Source organism: Eurypyga helias, unplaced genomic scaffold, assembly GCF_000690775.1.
Source record: "Eurypyga helias isolate BGI_N326 unplaced genomic scaffold, ASM69077v1 scaffold20709, whole genome shotgun sequence".
Taxonomy (NCBI): Eukaryota; Metazoa; Chordata; class Aves; order Eurypygiformes; family Eurypygidae; genus Eurypyga; species Eurypyga helias.
This window is the reverse complement of record NW_010271972.1, coordinates 50,004-58,575: the sequence shown is the minus strand read 5'-3', so window position 1 is coordinate 58,575 and position 8,572 is coordinate 50,004.

Sequence of the window (8,572 nt, the reverse complement as noted above, 5' to 3'; positions counted from 1 at the left end):
GTCTTTGGATGTCGGTTTATGGATATGTAGGTAGGGGTCAGATACTTTATTTATGATCAAATGATCAGCTATAGTCAGGGCAAGAAAAAATATTCCAGCTGTTTTCCTGTCTGCTCTTTTTTCCCTATTAGACTTGCTGGCCAGAAGCTTAAGGAATAATGTGCTTGGTGGGGTGGGTGGTTCAAAAACATGTATCTGTGCTCTGACTTGGGCTTTGGAAGTTATGCTGGTGCCTTTGACTTTCTTATTTTACATTTCCCTTCTTTGTATCAAATACGTTTTTGTATATGTTGTAATTTCCCCCCCTCCCCGAGCAAATAATGCATCAACCTACGGAGTTGTCGGAATTTAAGTATTAGAGCTATTTTTTTCCAATTTTGTATGTGCTCCATTTGTACTAATGAAATCGGAAGAATGAATAATCTGATCTGAGGACACTGAAGATACAGGATTTTTAAAATGTGGTTCAAACGGAAGATTATGAACACCTGGAAACGCCGAAGCGCTGTTCGGAGAAGGCTGAGGGGGGGAGCAGTGCCGTCAGACGTTGGTGGGGCTTGTTTGGCTGGCTGGTTCGAGGCTGAGGAGACGTGATGTGGCACGCCAATCCTTTCTCACTAAAGACACTGTACCAGCTAGAATGGCTGAAGTCAGACGTTCAGTGCAAGAACAAGTGCCTCTCTCTGAAGGACGGCGAGCAACTCGAGCGGTTGAGTTCTGGGGGTGTTGCCGGGGCAAGTGTGGAAGAGCCTGCGCCCCTGGCTGCGTCTAGCGCCGCAGTCTGTGCTTTTCACCTCCCCCAGCAGTTTAACGAAGAGCCGACTGTAGTTACAACGTGCCAAACGATTCTGTGAAAGGACAACCATTACTTTAGTGGGATATTGCTGCGTTCCCAGTGGGGCAGGACCCGGGATGGGTAGGGTTATGGCTGGCTGGGGATGGAGGACGCTGAATAAAAATGTTTTGCACACTTCTACAAACATTGCTGGCAGCAGGTAGAAGTCATTTTCGATAACGCTGGTGGCTGTGTGGCGGCAGAGCTAACTGCGTGTTTAGGGACCGGTAGCCAGGGTGCGTATGACAAAACAAACCTCCAGCTGAGAGCAGCCGGCCAGAACTGTTGGTGCTGCTGATGGAGGGGTCTCCCAGCATCTGCTGCAACTCACGAGCTTCTAGGAGTTGGCGTGGCGCCAACGAGAGGCGCTGCCGTACGTTGGTTCAGCTTGCTTTCTGCTCTTGCGTGGTAGTCAAAACTCATGTTGGGCAAATTGTGTTGACTGCTCCGTCACAGGAATAAACCCCTCTAGCTGGGAGCGTAACAACAGTTATGGTTTTAAATTCAAGGGCATGTCCCGTCCCAGGCAGGGAAAGGGGGGTGCGTTTCCCTGGCAGAACCTGTGGCAAGCCGTGGGCAATGAGAACGCCGTGACGGCGATGCCCCGGCGTGCTGGCTTCCTGATCAGGTGAAGCAGCGAGGAGGCTTGGCGGAGGGGAAGAACCCGGCGCGCTGATGATTCCCTCCGTGTCTGTTGCTGGCAACGGACTTGGTGAAACTCCTGGTGCCAAACTGCGAGCTTTTCTTTCGTTCTTCTTTTTTCCCTTTTCTTCCCTGGATGGCACAACCTAGACAGACAACTTGCGAGAAATTTAGCTTTTTTAAAAATAGAAAAACAGGAGATCGTAAGTAATTTTAACTTATTACTTCACTTTTATGGATGAATGAGAATTGTTTAAAACCTATATTACAAAATTTACGCAGTTCAGTCTACTTAGATGATTTCCACACTTCCAGCCATCTTCGCGCACGAAACGCGAATCCAGAAGCGACCAAAACACGTCTCGGCGTGTGACCGGAGAGGTGTCTAGCTCTCATGTGGGGAAGGGTCCCCCTCTCCCCTGCCCCCCGCAGCAGCTTCATCGTTACGTGGTGAGGTTTCTTGCCCTCTCCTGCCAGAAACCAGGGCCAGAGACGGAGCTGGCGGAAGAGCCATGAGGAGGTTGCTGTGCTTTTGTGTCTTGGTGGGTCGGGCATCGCTTTTCTACCGGTGTCGGTGGGATGTCTCTGCAAGACTGAAAAGTGCAAGGTGGTTCTTCCCCCGACGGGAGCAGGGGCGTGTCCGTAAGACCTGCTGTGCAGGGCTTTCAACTCTGCTCTATCGCTGGGGCAAACGGGCCCTCAGCTGGGGGTTGAGCGGGTGACGGGAAGGATTGCATCTGGGAGCGCTGGGATTCCTCTGTGCCTTGCTCTCAGCATGAGATCCTGAGTCAGGGTGAGACGCGTGTGATACGGATGAGGAGTGACGGACGGTGGTGCGGTGAGTCGGATATACGGAGCTTGGCAGCTTCTGCCTGAGATGCAAGTGTGCCGGGCGTGTGTGATGCCTGGGATTGTTTTGCTGTCACAGAACACACCAGACCTTTCCTTAACAGCCGCCGTGGAGCTGGGAATGTGCACTTTGACCTGCCTTAGGTGTTAACGAGGCTAATTGTAGGCTTCCCCCCTGTCTGGCGCAGGGAGGTGCGAAGGTGTAGCTGGAGGAGATGGGGATCCTGGTCCCTTTGTCAGAGGGGATGGTGGGTGGGCCGGGCAGGGAGCAAGGAGGGTGACAAGGGTCTCTCCAGCTGGAGCTGACTAAATAAATGTCTCTGGTCTGTTTTTCCCTCTGTTCCTCACGCTGTCGATGGGAATGGAAGTAGGTGCAACTTTATTTTTTTTAACTGTCTTCAAATTTTAATGTTGCCTTTCGTGTAATTTAATCCCATTATGTTATTTAATTGTTACTGCGATATTAACTACTGTATTTGTTGACTTTGTTTAATAACTGTTCTTTCAGGGCTAGAAATAAACTTTAAAAAAAAAACCATTTGGGTTGTTTTCCCCCCTTCCCCGTCATGAGTTTATACCTTCTAAGACAGGAGTAGCTGAAAAGAGCACGTTTTGATGTCTTAATGAGATTAACAGAATGTACTACTTTGTAATTAAGCTTCTTACGAATGCTTTAATTGTGACGGATATAACTTTACTGGCCTGTCCTGTTCCTTTTACAATTTCATGGAGCATTGGTGTCTGTAGCAGCCTCCTGATAGCTGCAAGCTTTCCCTGTGGCTGGCAGGTGGTTACGCCTCCGGCAGGGTGCTCCAGACCGCCGACGGGGCGAGAGCAGCTCTGCACCACCCTTCTCGCCCGCGGTGGAAGAGCCCTTTGCCCTTGGCGCAGCGGGAGCAAAGCAGAGACCAGCCGGTCGCATCTTCCGTTCGTTCGCCATCAGGTGGCTGCCTGGTAGCGACTGCTGGGCCAGCAAACGGCGATCGTGGCAATATGCTGATGTTGCGGTAACTGTTCCGAACAAGACTGCTTTATTGCACCGTGAATATCATCTGGTATCCCGCATATAAGCAGCACGGTGCGGGAAACGCAGGGAACGAGCCGTCCTGGACGTGGCTCCTGGGTCTGCGCCGTCTCTGCTGCTCGGTGACTGGCGAAGGCGGCCAGGGCTGCCGACGGCTCGCCGGGGACTTGGGACGGGAGCGCCGGTGCCCGTTGGTAGGCTGCGGAGGCTCACTCCTGCTTGTGGAAACTACAGGATGATGCTGTGGCGCGTTGGTGTGGCAGCCTAGCCAAAGGACGTGAACAAATTCACTGTGGGGTTGAGACCGGTTCAGTGGAAATCCAGGTGGAGTTTCTGTCTCAGTTGTGAATGTCAAGGACTCATCATGGCGTGCGTTTCCCGTGTTTGTTGGGAAACCGTCTCTTCCCCTTCCCGGCACGTACAAGCTTTGCTCATACCACTGGCAAAGGGAAATGAAGAAACTACTCGTCTTCAGGAGCCTTTTCGACCAGACGTGAGAATGTTGTTTTGCACAAAGCACGGTCTCTTCAGGTCAATTCATTTGTTGTAGTATCTTTGTCTTTACCTATAACTGACCCTTTATGCATTTAAACTGATGTTCTCTAGCGCTGCATTTCAGTGATTTTGCATTTAATTTACTGGGGGAGGGGGCAGTCGACAAGCGGAGGGCGAAGCTGCTTGGTGGAACGCTAACCACCGGGGTATGGGTGCTCGTGCTGGTTGAAGGAGCGCAGGGCTCGGGCTGTGTGTGGCTCGCCCAAGCTGACGGTTGCTAGTCCTCGGTAAATCCGTTAAGTCTCGTGTGGACTTGCTTATCCCTTGCGTGTGCCTGGCCTAGACTAAACCCGCGAGCAGCCCCATCCTTACAGATCCATTTATTCAGGATTGGGTATTTAAAACCTTGTTCCTAGAGACAGTAAAGTTGGGGGCGACGATTTCTCCCTTTCAGGGCGGCCGAGTGAACCGCGAAGCCGAGCGCGGTTACTTGGTCTGCGCCGGCAGCGCGCTGGTTACACCAGGATGGCGGAAAGCTGAGGGTCCGCGTTGCTCGTCGGCGTTCTGGGGGCGGTGCCTGAAGAACAGCGCTGGGTTTCGGTGCGGTTCACGTCACCCGTGTGCGAGCACAGCGGTCGTCTGCCCACGCCTGCTCCCAGGGTGGCATTTTTTCCTATTTTCGTAACTTGCACTTGGCTCTGAAGGTTGTTTTTAACAAAAACAGCCATCCTTGGTCACGTGCGAAAGGTACGGAGGGAGTGCTGAGCTCAGCTGAGCGCTTGCCGTCGCTCTCCAGATGTGCGGAGGAAGCAGGTTTTTCCAAGAGCTTTCTTCCCTGCTTTGAACCCCAGCCTAAGGAAGGTTGTCTTGGTTTTTTCCTTGAGGGGTGGGAAATACCAACAAGCGAGAACAATGAATTCTGAGGGCAGTTTCTCTACCTGCCGTCTGTCGGGGGGAGGAGGGCAGTGCCGACACAGCTCACGCTGTCATTCCCGTATCCCAGTGGTGATGCTGCCCTTTCCCCTTCCCATCTGCCAGCCAGTGTCTGCAGGGGGAATGTCTTCCAGCACGTCGTAACTTCGTTTCAAATCCCATCCACCTCTTGATTATTGGCACGGCCTGTGGGCCTGAGGATTTGTTTTTCATGGGATTTGCCCACTGGGAAGTTAACGATGGCTCATTCTCTTCGGGACACTACAAGGGCGCCTGACTCTGCTTTGGAGCAGCTGGGTTGAGTCAGGGGAGAGGAGGATGGGGCTGGAAGAGCAGATGGCATGTCTGGGGGCACAGATGTGTCAAAGCACAGACTCCAGTTTCTGGTGTTTCCTGAAAGGCTTATGGATAACAAATCTGGCACTGCGGATCAGTGGAGAAGATGCTGACGTGACTCGGGGCATCACCGCGGGATGTTCTGGAAGGGGGATAGATGCTCTTTTCCCATACTGGCTACGGGGATGACATTCCTATGGACAGACCTCTTGGAATTCAAGGCTTCTAGAGCCAAGGAGATCCATCCTTGTTATTTTTCCCAAATGCTTGTTCTAAGGATTCGTGTCTTTTCAGGAAGCACAGCTAACATTCCTTGAGCCCTTTCCATCTGCCCGTGGGAGGAGACCTGCTGCCGGGTGCTGCTGCCTCGTCGCAGCAGCTGACACCGGGTGAGTGCTCTTGGGGTGCTCTCACCCGCCCCCTGCCCAGCGAAACGCCTCGAGTAGCCGTACAGCTCTGTTTGGCGGGAGCCCTTACCTCTTCGGGGGTGCTGATAGCGTGGCAGGGGTGAGCCAGGGTGGTTCGGGACAGCTGTTGTTACCTCCCGGTGGTTTGGGACATTGTTTATTTTGCTGAACTGTGGAAATGCCAGCTTGTTCCTATCCCATGGCTCAAACCCCCGTATAGCTGCATTTTAAGCTGTTGTAGTTCTGGACAGCCCTGAAAGCAAATGTGGTTTAGAGAAGACACTGATGTTCCAGCCACAGAAAGGTGCTGGAATGTCAGGTGTTTTAGTCAACCCTGTTTCTGGAAGAGCAGCCGTGCAAAGCCGCGTGCGCTCAGGAAGGGGTTTTGCCCTCGCGGTGGCCTGAAGGCGTTCTCCAGCACAGAGCTTGCAGCGCGTCCCCTTCTGCTGTCAGCGCTACGGCGAGGTGGGAGACAGCCGCTGATTTAATCCCATAATTAGCCTCATAAGCAACAGCTTCCAGCTCCTCTCTCCAGCCTGGGTTAAGTGTCCCACAATTGCAGGATGTGCTGTGGGCATAATGACAGGCATTGGACGGGAAACGGGCTTTAAAGACCTCTGAACATTTACTTCCTAAGGCCCAACGCTTGAAAAGGAGAAGGGAAAAATCAGTTCCTGTGGGAAGGCAGGGATGCTGGGATTTTTTTTCCCTGGTTTTGCCGCAGGTGTCACGATGTTTTCCATGTCACGGCGGTGTTTGGAGGAAGGGGATGAGAATGCAGTTGTCTCTGAGGCGTCCGTGCATGGCAGCTCTCTCTTGCCAGAGCAGCTGGGAGCACCGCTGTGAGGGGCACATGTCACCCCCTTTATTTGCTGATCTGGGTGATTTCTACTCCACGGCTGAGACACTCTGCAGAGGGGAGCTGACAGAGCGCTCTCGTCTGCTCTATCAAAACCCTCTGGGTAAACCAGGGTTCACGGGAGGGATGGAGACGTGGCATGGGGAGATCCATGGGTCCCTCTGCACCTGTTTCCTGTGTCCCATGAGCCGGCTGTCCCCCGCTGGGGACCTGGTGTGGGCTGCTGTCGCTGGATCCTCGCGAGGTTTTGTCTCTGAAAACTGCTGGTTTCTCTGCTTTTGAGGAACACAGAAGTAGGGGAGATGGAAAGAAACTCACGGGATGGTGATGTTAAATTTTCCTGTGGTCTGCGGTGATGAGTATCCATCTGACCAGCTCTTTGACGCTGCTAGAGGTGAATTTTCACGAGGCCAAAAATACTAATCTTATGAGTCTCAAATGGTATTTCATCCTCCTTTATTCAGGCAAGGTCATATTTGCTCATTTGAGGTAAAAGATGCATGCTAATCCTGTCTTCAGGAGAGAGAAACGGGTTAAAATTGGTAAAATCGTGATCTGTTTCCAGGCAGGCCAACCAGACCCAGGGCAGTCCTGGCGGGGAGGAGGGGAGGCCTTGGACCTGTTTGCAGCGTGATCCCTCCCCTTGCTTGTGCTTCCCGAGGTTTCCAAAGCGAGTGCTGTGCGCAGGGATCGCTGGGGACCAGGTACCTTCCCAAAACCACCCTCGGGCGGGCGCTCGGTGAGTGACGCTGAAAGGAGGGTGTTGCAGGAGATGCTGAGGCTGGCCATGACCTTTGCAAACATCCCCAAAATACCCTCCCAACACGCCGTGTTTCTTTTCTGCTGCGGTCCAGGCTATAAGGGAGAGAGGCCGAGCAGCTCCGACGCCTTCGAAGCGCACGCTCCTGGTTTTCATGCCTCGGTCTGTGTTGCCGTAGCCACCTTGAACTGTATTAGGTGCCTCATCCCTGGCTCAAGCGTGCTTCAGGCCTGTGTCTCGGGGCAATTTCCTCTAAATGACGAGGCGGGAGATCAGATGGCACTAACGAAAGCCGTCGTCTCCTTGCCTGCGATGGGGCGGAGAGGGGAGCCTGCATTACCCAGCACAGCGGCCCCAATGCCCAGTCTCTGTTTTGGGGTAGGTCCCACCGCTTGTTCCCATCTGTGACAGCAGAGCACCTCCTGGGCGCGTCCATCCCTGCGGCATGCCGCTGAGGAAGGAGATGCTGTTCCCGCTGTAGGGATGGGAAACGTGGGCTCTGGGCAGTGTAATTTCTGCGGCAGAGCAGGGAAGTGACCCACAAGACACGTAACGAATTGTTTATGCTCTGTTAACTGTGAGTCCCTGATAATACGACGTTGTCCACTCCATCCCACCCTTCCTGACGTGGCCTGGGCTGCTCCTGCACGTTCCATCGCTCACCGTCCCCTTTCTTCCCGCAGACCCCAGTGGTGGGCGTCCGGGGGTCCCCAGGGACCCGGCGGGAGCTGGCGCAGGGGATGTAACCGCTGGAGCAAGCGCGGCCTGTTTTCACACCCACAGCCGCTGTCGGCTCCGCTGTGTATCGAGGTGTCACCCCAACGTGTTGGGATGTTGCAATGGTGTGGCTTTCGCGACACCGTGGGCTGGTTTTGGTGGAGCTGGGAAAGATCCTGTCCCCGATACGCATGTTGCCAGCGGGAGCTGAAATGTCGCTGTCGCTAAGATGCCACCTTGCAGTCAACGGCACGTGCGATGAATGCCGCTGGCACCAATGAGGGGAGGCCTCGCTCCAGATGAGGACAGGAAGCAGTAGGAAAGCTGGGCTTTCAAACTGGCCAAAGATGAGCTTTGACGTGGCTTAGAGTGGCTCTGCCCTGGAGAAATGTGAACTCCTTGGGTGTCTTGCTGGCTTTCTCAGACCCCCCCGCATCCCAGGCTGTGGGATTGGGGCCGCAGGTTGTGTTTTATGGTGCCAGGTAGAAATGAAATGAAGACTTGTTGCTCCCTCTGGAAGACGTGAGCGGCTGCGGGGAGCTGCTGCAGGCTCTCGGACATGAGTACCGGGGGCTGGAGGCTCAGTGACAGCGCGGGGGGAGAGAACGCTGGGACAGCTTGCCGGCCGACCCAGCTGCGGGTGAGTCCGTCAGCTCCCCGTGGCAGCAGGCATTGCCCAGCTAAGGAGAGGGCAGCACGTGGGGCGTTTCCCAAG